Here is a 14,618-nt window from a genome sequence, read left to right on the forward strand (position 1 = left end):
ACTCGACCTGGCAGTTATATATATGTGTGTATATGTGTGTATTTCTCTTTCCTCTGTTCAAGTTGTTCATGCATTTCATGTCCACAACACACGTGCGTACTCATATTGTCGTATTCATGTTGCTCACCGAATAAGGTGCTAAGCGAGATGCCACGGGTGCTCCCTAATTGCATATATTCCCCCACACAATACTTCTATTTTGTATACTTTCATTAAATCCGCCAGAGCGAGTGAACTCAACCCAATAAAATTGATGCTGGCTTCTAGTCGCAAGTTATCAAACCCATTTGCTCACCAATAAGGTGTTAAGCGAGATGACTCGCTCCCCGATGGATATATATATATATATTATTTCACAATAAGATTCTCATTTCTTTTTCTTTTTGTATCCTGTGTATATAATATGGCAAGTGTAAGATAACAGATGAGATGGCATGGGGGGGGGGGGGCTCAATTGCTTTTAAAACATACCTCCATCCTAATATGTGTACATTCATCTTAACTAAACCCCGAAACTTCTCCAACTCCTAATCCCATTTCGTCTGTAATCACCACAAAATTTGTTAATCGCGACAGTACCCAATTGTCCGGGGAAAATATGTTGTAAAAAAGTTTGTATGTTTTTTTTTTTGACACTAAATAAAGTTTTCCAGACTCTGCCACGAAGCTGGACTGGAAGAGATCTCGGTAACGGGATAAGTCCAGTGGCAAAGTTCTGGCGTTCATTCATTCATTCATTCGTGCAACTCCATATTCTTCGGCGAGTTCACTCTGAGTTTTTCCCGATTCTAGTTTTTTGAAAATTTCAACTTTTGATTTTAAAGTATGAAGTTCGCGTGGAGCCATTGCATTCACGGCCGTCGATACTCACAATGATAACCAAATGACATTCAGCGTCTAACCACGCTTTAGCTCTTTTTCTTTTATTTCTTTTCCAAGAAATCGTAAAACCGAGTTCCGCCAAAAACATTCTCCGTAACAGACAGTATCAAAACTCACAGTAGATAAGATTTTTGTCCCTATTGGATATTGAAGTTGTCAACCGTCGGGCCGGAGCAACACCTTCTATAGCAGAAGGCCTCCGCGCGAAGCTCGTGACGTCACTGAAGTCTCCCATTTCCCTTATAGTGTATAGTAGTATATCCAACGTTGGATATACTACTTCCCTTATACTACATTGGATATATTAAAACCGATCGGCCGCGGTAAAAGTTGAAAACCACTGATCTAGAGCCTAGGACAATTTCCCAAGTTTTTGTTTCACGGTGCTTTCAATTATCGGATGGCAAAGGCATTATGGTTGAAAGTTCTGGGGGTCTATTACGCTCATGTCGTTATGCTTGCGTTTCAAACGTGTTTGGGGTTTGCGGTACATTGTGGGATAGATTTACGTCACCATCGCTAAAGGTTGATTTTTCTCACATCGTTACTAGCGATTTTCGTTATAGTCATCGCTACGTGAAACGTTAACTAACGAGAACCGGAGACCACTCGTTATGTTAGCGTTACGGAAATAAACATGGCCGCTCGCGCGTACATTTTTCGATGGTGAGAGCAACGGAGACAAATTAGTTAGAATTGGAAATTATTCATTCATTATTAATTTCTCAAGTTGTTCATTATAATGAATAATAATTCTCTGAATTACGTTCCTTAATTTAGTAACATGATTCAGAGACAGCATTATCGTTTAAAATGTTATCTGTACACATACTGATTGGAGAAAATTATTCATAGTGGTAAATCCTTATAAATTATTGTACTCGGTAAAAAGGTAAATCACTCTACAAAACGTTTTTTTTTTAAATCTTGCATGGAAATGTCTTTATTCTAATCTTAAACTCATCTCAATATAAGAATATTATTTAACTGGCAAATCTCTCTATCGCGATGTTTTCAAGACATTTTGAAATTCGCTCAATATTTTTTTTACATCTCGTTCAAAATCGACGTCAATATATATTTAAACGTCTCCAGATTTTCCCCTTCTTAATTCGTTTAATAACATTGATATTTTGTAATATAAATTAAGTATTGCTACTTTCTGTGCAGTACACAAAAGTGTAATGCAGTAAACACCATTACATACACACACTATACTCTGCGCACTAAAAGTACACTATAAAAAATCAAAGTAAATTTTTTTAATCCTTGAGTGCATTTTCTGATCGGAGTATAAAAAAGATGTCAACAGTGTAAATTTGGTGGCACTTCATTTTCATGTGTGAAACAAGGAAACCAATTTTCTAATTAATGATGTAAACAAGGTTATTTGTTCTTGATTTTGACTTAATATCAAGACGGTAGATAAAAATGTGTTAAAAACATGGTAATATATGATGATGATATTTTTGATAGTCGTTTTGGAAATTCATATCATTGAACTTCAATAGAAAATCATTTTTTAAACGTAATAATTTAGAAAATTTCCCCGCGCCAGTATCATGTGCGTGCATAGCCTACCTTTTTCTCAAATATTTGAAGAAAATAAAAGCTACAGCTTCGATATAGGGGACACGCCAAGTTGGCTACTTTTTTCCGGCGATAAGTTGCCATCATTGGCGCGCTCTGGTTTGTTGCTGTTCTGCTGGGTTGTCGTTGTTCCAGAATATTCGAAGAATTCTGCGAGGGAGTGGCGCTGGTGGTTGTTTTCCCCTGTTCCTAGCGCGTCTTTCAAACGGGTTTTACTGCCATTTTCAAACTGGTTCTCTCTTTTTTCCATTCTATTCTCTCTCTTTTTTTCTTCCAAATGACGTCACCTTATAGCCGCGGCGTTTTGAAAAACCGTTGGGATAGTTCTTCATATTTTCTCTTCCTTCCGTATATACGATGTAGTGTGTGTGTTGGATTAATTGGAATTATTTTGGATATATTTTCCCTCAGGTTGTTACCCTTTAATATTTTCCAATATTTATTCTTTTCTACATGCAGGATGCCCCTGCATCGTTATTATTTTATTTATTTATTTTACCGTTGTTTATTTATAAGAACCCGGATTCCCGAAAAGAGAGTCCGGGTTTTAATTTATAATACATAGAATATATTTATTTATACAACATGCAGGACCGTTGTTTATTTATAAGAACCCGGATTCCCGAAAAGAGAGTCCGGGTTTTAATTTATAATACAGAGAATATATTTATTTACACAACATGCAGGACCGTTGTTTATTTATAAGAACCCGGATTCCCGAAAAGAGAGTCCGGGTTTTAATTTATAATACAGAGAATATATTTATTTACACAACATGCAGGACCGTTGTTTATTTATAAGAACCCGGATTCCCGGAAAGAGAGTCCGGGTTTTAATTATTTTTTTATTATAATTATGCTTGTTGGTTTTAGCATTTTTATGCTCGCCCAATTCAGCTGTTATTTACGTTTCCATTTCTCTTGTGTTTCATGATATTTTTCATATTGTTTTCTATGCTGGCGATTTTTTTTTTCGGCGCTCGTAATGTGTCTAACGGCCTTGGCGACTTCTGATGGAGTCGTCGGACATATTTGGCGCCGAAAAAAAAAGTCGCCGAAAATCGCCAACCTGTCCCCTATATCGAAGCTGTTCCAAATAAAAAGAATCCGGATGAATTAAAAAAAAAAAAATGTAGCTTAGAAAATTAGGGACAACCAACACACACTAACGCGCACAAATAAATAAAATAATAATAACGCACGTGCTGCAGCACTCGTTGATAGTGATGATGATTATCAGCAGCGGAGAAAATTATCCGATTGGCCCATACCTTTCGGAGCTAACGCAACTCTCGGACCAGGGAGTTTTTCGTAAAATAGATAACGACATACCCCGGGTTGCTGAGAAAAATCAAGTTTTTGACAATGGTCGCTGAGATTTGCGTTATGAGGCTCGTTGAGAATTTGCGTTAAGGGCGTGACGTCACTAACGACCTCGTTGTATAACGACGTGAGCGTAATGGACCCCCTGGCTTTCCATGGTTGGATGGGTGAGATGGCCCCCCACCCCTTCTGCCTTGTCAGGAAGAAAACACAACATGATGTGAGGACTGAAGTGAAAAAGAAAAACTTCTTTCCTTCAAGCAAAGAAAAATAGGGAGAAATTCGCTATGAACACAATTTTGGAAAAACCGCCACCCACCAAAACCAAAAATTTCCCGCCGAGCCGTTTTCAAACCAGCCCAATTTGGCGGGAAAACCGCCAATCTGGCAACTCTGGTTACGAGAGAGCATCGAAAACAAATGTACTGTTTTGTTCTGCGCCTCAAATACTCGGGCAGCGAGACAAGGAGGAGAAAGAGGCAGCTCCAAGAGGCACGCGACTCTTTCAAGCCGGTTTGTTTTTACCGCGAGGTAAAATCAGACGCTATTTGGGGATTGGTCAGTTTTCTCCCCTTTTTTTTCTCCTCACTCTCTTGGAAAAAAAAGAGAACTTCTGAGGGGGGATCATCATCATCACACCCATTTGGTTAGGAGAAGGTGTTTCGGATGTTTTTCCACTTTTGGCGCTCTCTCTTCTTTTCGATTCCCATTTTTGTGCTTAACCCAGTCTATCCTAATTTAGAAGTTTGACGATTGTTGTGGTAGCATTTTACGCATTAATTCCCCCCGTCATTTTTTTAGACGTGAATATTTTTCAAAATTTTACTGGGATCACGAGATATTTCGCAAATTTCCGCCCATCACATATTGCGCACTTGGCATGGAAAACTACACTCTGTGCAAGAGAACTTCTTTCTGACGAACGAACAGTGCTGCAACTAGGAGGGGGGAGGGGTAGGTCTGGTATCCCGGGCGTAGTATCAGAAGGGGCACAAATTCCATCCTTTAAATCTCATCTTTTCAATTGTCCTTGAATAGCTTATAATAAGAAACGTACTGCCATTGGACATGGGCACCAGAACATGGCGAGGGGAGGGGGGCTATTTCAACCCGCCAATAAATTTTGTGTTGGGGGGCTGAGAACCTACTTCCCATTAATGAATACATAATGCGGGGCACTGTATCCTTCTACATACGGGCTCGAGGCTCGTCACGGGACGACTGGCAACTTTCAGCCCTCTCAAAGTTTTTTCATGCCCACGCCTTTGCCCTGGGCTGCAAATGTAAAGGGTGGCAAATTTCTGTCGGAAACTGGGAAACCACTATAAAATCATAAGTCATATACCATCATAAATCATTATGCAGTCGCTAGGGAGGAAAAATCATGTCTTCCCCACAAACACATCAAAAATACAAATACAAATACAACGCCACAACAGGCAAATTGCCCAACGAGGTGGCTGACTTAAGAACATCATGGATCCCCGAGCCATTTTTTGGAGGCCCAACCTACTACTGCTACACCACACATACACCCCCCCCCCCTGCGAAACCCCCCAACGAATCGGTACATGCGGGAATGTGCGTGTACGTGTAGTGCAACCTGACGTAAAGTTTGTTTCTGTGTAATGCTTGTTATGTGTAGTGCTGTCATCTGCCCCCAGTTTTTCTAACTATGAGTGAAGTGTTATGATTGAACGATTTGTCGTTGTAGGACTGTTGCTCTCTGTGGCGAGACTTTTTAACGGGGAGATCGGCTCGCATTTGCGCCTTGAAGTTGGGAACCACAGAAAACCAACTTCAGCCGACCACCACTGTGGGGTTCGAACCCGGATCCTCGCATCACGAGTCCGGCACTATAACCACTCGACCACCACAGCGGCAATGTTTTAGAAAGAAAAATTTATCTATGTAATGTCTATACCAGCGGTTCTCAACCAGTGCTCTACGTGCACTGGTTGAAGGGGCTCCGCGTTCACTCGATTAAAGTAAAGTGAATCAGTAAATTTTATGACCAAATAATAAAAAAATGTAGCGTACGGAGCTCCGTCGTAGAAATTATATACTAAACAGTGACTCAGAAAAAGGGTTGAGAATTGCTGGTCTACACTAATTTTCTACTCAATACTGAACATGTTCTTAGAATTTCAACCAAAAAATTTGTAGAGATTTTTCCAGGAACGTCATTTCAACGTTTTACAGGGTAGGGGAAAAGCCAAAGAACATGAACTCAATCAGGCCCGTCATTTCAACTTTTTCCAGGGGGGGGGGGGGCAAAGTACATGTACTCAATGTATGTATATATATATTTAGGTATGTATATATATATATATACCATTTTTAGTGTATTTTCAAAACCCGCCCTAAATGACGGGCCTGAACTCAATGTATGTATATATCTACTCTATAATATAAAATCACAAACTCGAAAAGGGCCTGTTTCTAAGCAACCGAAATTAGTGACGATTTTATGTTACGGAATTGGTTGACGTTTTTTGAGTGACGGAAATCGGTGACGATTTTGGGTCAAGTATTCATTTGGGGCCATTCAAGTATTACGTAAGCCGATTTTCAGCCAATTTTGGCCCCCCTCCCCACCACCTTGTCAGCAAAAGTCAGCAAAATTTCTTCAGCAGCTTAGAATATTTCATATCTTCAAAAAGGGGAGTTGATGACGTAAGCAACCTTCAATTCCCCCTCCCCCCTTGTCATCAAAAGTCAGCAAATCCGAAACCCCCCTCCCCCCCCCCGATGCTGACGTGATACTTGAATGACCCCTTTAACTCTAGCATATTCGGGACCCATTTGACCCATCGGACCAAGTTACGTGCATGTATCGAGAAGACCCCCCCCCCCCCCACATCCTACAGCAGGGCGCTTTGGCTGGAATAGTTGGCGAGCCCCCAAACCAGCTTTTCAGCGGCCCTCTGAGGTTAATTTATAGTGTGAAAAATCAAAAAGTGATAAGAATCGTTCCGCCCTCTGTCAGCCCTGCCCTTGTGGGGGGGGGGGGGTCATGCCCAGAGGTATATATATGTATAATATACATATAACCTCAGTGCTCCCAACACACAGGGTCGGGGTACCCGGGGGGGGATTGTGCGTATACCTTCATGGGAAAGTTAAAAGTTTTCATTTCCAGGGGCCCTTGATGGATCTCATTGTTTTCTTGCTGCTTTAACGTTGAAAAATTTGCGATAGCGGAAGCACAAGATATATCCAGTCTGGGACCCCATAAAATTTGCGAATTCGGTCAAGGGTAATTGGGGGGGGGGGCCTGGAATTTATTCGTTGGTAAAATGAATACAAATGAACGGTGTATCTACAGTTCCGCACGTTGCATTTCCGCGCATGGGGAATTTGGGGATGGTTCCGCACAGCCCGTTCCTGCACTTGCGAAAACAAAGGTCCTTCTTGTCTTTCTTTTTCTGTTTTATTCCTGTCTCTTCCTCTTTTCTTCCCTACCATAAATGGCCTAAAGTTATAAGGGGGTTGTATCCTCATGAAATTGTGCCACTAAAATAATCTTTGACTCGTGCTTTTTCAACTAGTAATTTCTCATAATTTAAATAAATAAATAAATAAATATATATATATATAAGAAAACAACCTTTAATAGGTGAATATATCATTGTTAAATATGCTAAAATATATATTCACTTTATTTTTTACCGTAGATCAGAACAACAGAAAAACTCCAAATCACAAGGCTTCTTTCTCAGGCTTATACAGTAGGCGCAGTAAAATATCTTACCTTTTTTCCTACGCAATGTACTACATGAAATTGATTCTTCAATAAATTCTTCAATAGGCAAAAGGGTGGAGGTGAATAATCGCCCCCTCCCCCCCTGTTCACTATATAATCCCCCCTTTCCCGTTCGAAGAGCCTTTATTCGCTTACCGCAATATCCATAACATGTTTTCAAATTTGGCACATGGACACATTTCTCTTCAAATCGAGATGAGTTCTATTTGTACCTCTGAAACTGAAAATTTCATTGATATTTTAGGGGTTTTGATTTGTTTGCAAAATTTTTACAACAGACTCCGGCGGTGCGCTAGTCCAACCGGTCCAGTAATCCGGTGTTTTTAGGAGTGGCTTCTTCGTGCACAGATGAGTAAATCATGTCACTGCATGTCTTTGCAAAAGATTTTATATCATTTAAATGGATTTTTTCAATTAACTTTCAGTATTCGGGCGATTTCGGTAATCCGGCACACTCCGGTTTGATATGCGTCGGATTAGCAAGAGTACTGTATTTCAATCCACAATATATAGTATATACAGGAAATATCTGCAAAAATTTGAAATACATCCATTAACGAAACTTGAAAGGTTCGGTAGTCGAAGACTTGATCCGCGAGCACAAAGGATCGAGAACTCTTGAGCACCATGACGCTCGCGTGCAAAAGATTGTAGATGGCTGCTGTACAGACAGTGTCGTACGCCCATTGTCCATTATGCCCATAAAAAACATGGATGTCAAATATAACTAAGCATATGAAAAAAAAATCAAAATCACCAAAAAAAAAAAATAATAATACTGTATATAATACACTGCCCACTTAGAAAGATTATAGTTGTCTTATTTAAGTATGAATAGCTTATTGATCTATCCCATTATGTCTATCGTATTTCCTTTGTGTTAGAATTCACAACCCCGGAGGTAAGCTATTCCATTGACAACCCTACTAGAGAAAAACTCCCTGTGTCACCACACAATCTGGAATTTTTCCTTCATAAACGATATTGCGTCTTCTCGTCGAAGCAGTTGATTAACGGTGTATTAATAACTCAAAATCCATCCTATCCATCCCAATGAAAATATTATATAAACAATTTGATTATATACTCCCACCAACTGCGTTTCTCCAACGTAAACACATTCAAGAAATTAAGTCTTTTTTCATAGCTCAAGCCTTGTGTGCCAATAAGAGCACGCACAGTACTTCTCTGCACTCCATCAACCAAGTCTGTCTCTCTATAGGTATAGTGTCCAAAACCATTCGGGAGTATGCCGTAAGGTTTTGAAAAATACGTGTGCAGGACGAAATAAGACTCAGAAAAGCGGAAGAATTCATCACATTTATCGGTGATTATGTATGTGATTATTATATTCGTATAATAATCATAGGTCATTATAGTGAATATAATAATCGGTGATTATTATATTCCCCAGTTCGTAAGGTCGTATTGGTAAATACAATAAATCGTCAACGAATTAATTGAATTTACCAAAAATTATGCATTCGATCGGTAATGCTGGTTTTATTTGTACATAATTATGTGTGTGAAGAAAATCTGTCGACACTTATTTTAATTTAATTTTTATGGAAAAATACGTGTCGTGGACGTATCGCAAACTAATAAACAGGTCAAATGAAAACAAGGGAAGTGATAATTTTTTTTTACATTTATCAAACACATTAAAATTCATTGAATTTACCGAGACGATGAGTGATTATGCATAATCACAACTTTAGCAACTTCCCGTAACATTTATGGGTAAAAAATAGTTTGAAGTGAAATATTCCAAAAAAAATTCGACATTTTCGAGTGATAAAAAAAAAATAGTTGAAGTAAATTACACCAATGTAATGTGGATACAGCCCCTATACAACTCCTATCCACTTCAAGAAAACAATAAAAGAAAGTAGGGGTTAGAAAGAAAAAAAAAGAAGATACTTGGGAAGGGGCTTGATTGTGCGGAAATGTGTATAAAATCTCCCCTATGCGGAAATGCACCGTGCGGATCTGCCGCCAGACCAAATGAACATTTGCCGTGGCACTCACGGGGGGGGGGGATGTATGACAAGCTCCGAGTCACGGGACCGTTTCATTTTGTGGGCCCCTGGATGAATCTCATTCTTTTCTGTTATTTAACATTTTAGAACTTGCAACAGCAAAAGCCCGAGATAAAGCCAATCTGGGGGCCCCACTAAAAGTATGCGAATTGGTGTCCCAGGTAATTGGTTGGGGGTCCTGGATTTTATTCGGTTGTAAAATGAATACAAATGAAAATTGTTCATGGCAATCACAGTGGGGGGATGACCGACAAGCTTCCAAGTCGGGCGCCCCCATGTTGACAGGTTTCATTTTGGGTGTCCCTTGATGAATTGATTTTTGTTGTTTAACATTGTAAAATTTGCAACCCATCGGTAGCCCGAGATAAATCCAGTCTGGGCTCCACTAAAATTCAGCGAATTGGAGTCTGGGGACCCCATGGGCAAGTTTTCTGGGGGTACTTGATGAATCATATTTGTTTTTTGTTGTTTTATTATTGTAAAATTCGCTTCTTCAGTAAGCTGGCGCTTTCACATATCCCTTTCCATAGTACGCTAATGAAGTGGGACGAAATAAACAAGATATGTTGTAATGAAAAGGTGGGGGGGGGGCCAGAGCCCCCTGGTATACATATATTTGTATGTGTATATATACCATTTTTAGTGTATTTTCAAAAGCCCCCCCCCCCCGAATGACGGCCCTGGATTTGTCAACACGTTGATGGATAAGCAGGGGTTCTCAAACTGTGCGCCCCAACCTTTGTCAGGGTGCAGCTTCGCAGTGGTCCTGACAAAGGTTTTTCAATGAAATGCTTTGCTTACAACTGCTCTTCACATAGGCTTACGCAGAATTTTCTCGGGGGGGGGGGTGTTCAAATTTGTTTTTCCTTCTGGAGGGGGGTTTACGTTGTTTCCGGCAAGATAACACTATAATCTTGGCTTAAGTGGGGGGGGGGGAAGGGTTAGAATCCCAAATCCCCCTTTGCGTACGCCAATGGCTCTTCATAAGGGAAATGGCTGGCGTGAGTGGAAAATGAGATTGAGAACCCGTTTTTTAGGAAAACAGATAAACACCGTGATAAGCTCATCGCTTACTAACATTGTCGAAACATGTGGTTTCTGTTTTTTTCTCTTTTATTTTATTGTACTGAATATCTGTTATTTCCGTGGATTTGAATTGGAATGCCGTGTGTTATGAAAGAGGCACAAAATTTTTTTCTGATGCAAATAATGAACATCTCACACACAATACATATCTCTGTATTTCTTACAAACTCGAAACCAGTTTATTGCAGCATCCATGCGTTCATTGAAATTGGTTATGCACAGAACATGCCGGATAAAAGCAGTGCCGTCTTAAGGCATGAACCCACCAGGGCACGGCCCGGGGGACCCCAAGATAAAAAAGACTTCACAAAAGAGAGATGTGGTTGAGGTTTTCGAGAATTTGCCTGGTAGGGCATCAGAAAAATCATTTGGCCCCGGGGCCCATGATGCTCTCAAGACGGCCCTGCATATAGGGGAGGAATCTATAATTTTGGGATGTCATAAATAATGGATCCACTCTGATAATTTGTGATTAACGACCACGTATACATTTATCGCTAATAACAATCATTTTCATAATGATACGGTGGCCATAAAAAAATTACAGTTGCGTCATCGAGGTGTATGACGCAATTTCTCGCTTCATCTCATTAACGGTGATATTTTGTTTAGAAAGTATCGAAATTAGCTTCTGCGGATTATAGGCATGTATTTTTATTCAGTGTCTAACTAATTCTGTTGTCTCTCTATCTTGATTGAAGTTTAATTATTTAAATCTTTATGCAATAATATTATAATATAATAATATCATGCAATAATATTCGAAACAACGGTTTGATACAAGAAGTCATTAAAAACATATATCAGGACTTGTAGTCTTTTGATGATTAACGCGTTTATTGCAGCGCTTCTCAACCTTTTTTGACCCACGGAGCCCTTTCCGGTATGTAATTTCTATGGCGGCGCCCCAGACGCCTATTTTTTATTTATTCATCAAAGTTTCTGACTTATTTTTATTATTCAAAAATATTAATAATTATTTTTTTCAAATTTACTAGTTTTTTTTATTTATTTTCCTCGAGTGGCCACGGAGCCCCTGTGACTTCACACGGGACCCTAAGGGCTCTGCGGAGCACTGGTTGAGAACCACTGGTTTATTGGAATCCTCCAATATTGACAAACTGATTGATTTGACATGAACAGGCTGGTAGGGTTACTAATTGGCGACATGCCACTTTTCCCGCTCAAAGGCTTTTCTTCTTTACCCTTCAGAACGCCTGAGGTCATTTTCGCTCTCCTCCGCATCGTCAGTATGTGAGGGGGGATCGATGTCCATCTCGATGTATTTTCTCTTTTGAAATCGCTCGCTTTGTTCGACTACCCAGTATGTGTTCGGCATTAGAGAGTTTCCCCTTAATTGAAATTAGTATTGGGCCAACCAAGGGAATAATAGATGTCGAGTTATCCACGTGTCGAGTTACCGAGAGTCTACTGTATTTCTATAAATAATAATGCAATTTTTATGCAAGTGTTTAAATATGAATCATGGCTATAGGCCTACATTTCAGTATCGGAAAATTTGGATTTGAAAATTTCAGTGGATAAAAATACTGCATAGATATTATAATAATTAAGAATATTATAATGATAAAGAAAATTATAATGCTCAATTAATAATAAAATTATCACTTTTTTTGTAGTGAAAAGGTACACCTCTTAGGACTTGCTTTCTTGATATTTCTTTTCGGTCATAGTATTGTTTGAGAAGACTATCAATAACAACTTTTCATTTCTTATATTTTTGATTAAACCTTTTGCTATTTTGCCCACCGTTTAACAAAACATGAACTTTTAAATGAATAACTTTTAAAAAACAATATGTTTGGATTGGGATGAAAAAACTGTCATTATACCGTGAATGAAACGATTCGCATGCATTCCGATATGTAATTCTCCGTCATGTAATCTGCGAATTTCTCAATATTTTTGCCTGTAGGTTGGTACGATGTGAGGTCTCTACGAAAGCGTCAGAAACATCTTCATTTTTCAAAAATAGCAAGCCGAAACACAAGTGAACCATTGAGATTTTTCACAATTTAGCATCTTTATAATCCCTACTGAGGCCATATTCTTGATCATTTTTGTCGCACCAAGGTCATTTTCTGCACACGAGGACTAATTAGACCGGGACATACAATTTATTGCGGATTCCGAACGGCAGGCTTGTTTTTTATACTCATCGAGAGGTTGGTGCGCTAACCCCTTGATGGGCAAACGGATTTAGTATAAGAAGCATTTAAATGATTTCGTAAGAAGGGCATTACGTTCTCTTCGTGTCATCGCACCATCTGCCGAAAATCATCTTCTGATAACTGATCTGGAAAAATGATAAACGAAGAAGTTTTTATGAAGTTTTTCGTTACCATGGTTCTTTGTGTTCATCAGAACAAATCCATTGATCGATGTTCTTAGTATTATTATACAGCGTTATCATGGTTGAATAAATTATTATTTTTTTAAATTATATAAAAGAAAATATTATATGGTCCAATGGTTGCCAAATTTTTTGTTAGCCAATGGCCCTTTGCACCATATTTTCTTCTCTTGCTGCCCCCATCTTTTCCCAGGACCTTCTACCCTCATCTAAGAGCGAGAGCCTTTCTCCTTATTGAATTGAATTTAGTCAAAGCAAAATTTATTGCACAAATATATGTATAAAAATGTCGGTCGGAACTCCCCGGGACAGGTGCGGATCCAAAAGGAAGGAGATCGATCCCTCGCTAACACCGAATTATCTCGGAACAGTACGTCTGTGTATAATGTATATGAGATGCTGCAATCATCAATATTTTCATGAGGTTTTCTTTTTATTCCATTTTTGACTAACGTTGCGTTTGTGCGATGCTTTTGTTAACTTGATGAGTTAATTAAAGATAGTTAATCTTAACGAGATGAGTTAATTGATGGTAGTTAGGGAAAATTGAAATAGTTTATAGATATTATATAATAGTAGTAATAGTATGGGAAAATGTAGCAGAAAAGAAAGAAAAGTAAGAGGCTACAGTGAAGGTAAAAGAAACCTACGATAGTATAAGAATGTAGGTCAGGAGGCAAAATTTTGGGTAATAGTGAATCGCATGTGATGGGAAAGTTTAATCCTAGGAGACAGACTGTTGAATTTATGGGAAAAGCTATATTTTGGAATGCAGTTGTATGTAGTCGGAGATAATGAGAAAATGTAATAAAACGGGACCCTAGTTGAGAACGTTAGGTGGGTAAAATATTATTCGTGTCAAGCTGAAGGCCGCGGCACTGAAAAATAAGATAAGGCTAATCTTTGTCGCTGGTCAAATGCATTGATTTACGAAGGAATGTGCGTCTAGACGGTTTCTATGGACGTGGAACGGATCTAAATTAAATGGTAGGGTCAAAGGTTATGGGAATGTGAGATTTTCCCAGAGAAAGAGATGAGCGAATGAAATTATGTTTAATACTAAAAAGTGGTTCAGACGGGAAAAGAGAATTTCAAGATGAGCGAATGGAAAGTCTTGAAATAGCGCAAAAAGACGGAGTTGAAATTATCATTCAAAATATAAAGAGATTTTAACAGAGAGAGGGGAGTTGTTTTTAAGTTAGTTAAGAGGGATAGGGAACGGAAAACGAAAGGAGTCGGAATCTTAGGATGAAGTCGAAAGATTGGTGGGCTAGAAACCTTAACGGGGTAAGTCATTCTCGAATCTAGTCATGTTTTTAATATAGTTAGTCCCCCACATCTCTGTAAAAGTTAATTATTAATGTGCATGTACCTGTGTAATCTGTAATGAATCATCATAATAATGTAAATAAATCCAATGTAAATTTACATGGGAGTATACGTATTTATTTTCAAAACTCTCAATAAATTCTAATTAGTTTAGAAATTTGTTTAACCCTGGGTTATACAGAACTTGCAGGTTGCTCTTCACTAGAGAAGGAGACCTCAAGTTCTGTAGG

The 14,618-nt window shown here is 38.8% G+C and overlaps 1 protein-coding gene and 1 long non-coding RNA gene across 2 annotated transcripts in view; one reads left to right on the forward strand and one right to left on the reverse strand.

Moving 5' to 3' along the window:
• LOC149080388 (acetyl-coenzyme A synthetase, cytoplasmic-like) overlaps positions 1 to 14,618 on the reverse strand; it is a 1,034,375-nt gene that overhangs the window by 364,318 nt on the left and 655,439 nt on the right. The gene's annotated exons all lie outside the window — the stretch shown is intronic.
• LOC149080393 (uncharacterized) overlaps positions 14,272 to 14,618 on the forward strand; it is a 35,117-nt gene continuing 34,770 nt past the window's right edge. Inside the window, exon 1 of the long non-coding RNA XR_016193503.1 lies at positions 14,272 to 14,346. This is a non-coding gene — a long non-coding RNA (uncharacterized LOC149080393). The remainder of the gene's footprint in view (positions 14,347 to 14,618) is intronic.

This window comes from Pholcus phalangioides, unplaced genomic scaffold (genome assembly GCF_987345545.1).
Source record: "Pholcus phalangioides strain wild (caught in Gottingen) unplaced genomic scaffold, Ppha-v1.0 ptg000011l_1, whole genome shotgun sequence".
In the NCBI taxonomy this organism is placed as follows: Eukaryota; Metazoa; Arthropoda; class Arachnida; order Araneae; family Pholcidae; genus Pholcus; species Pholcus phalangioides.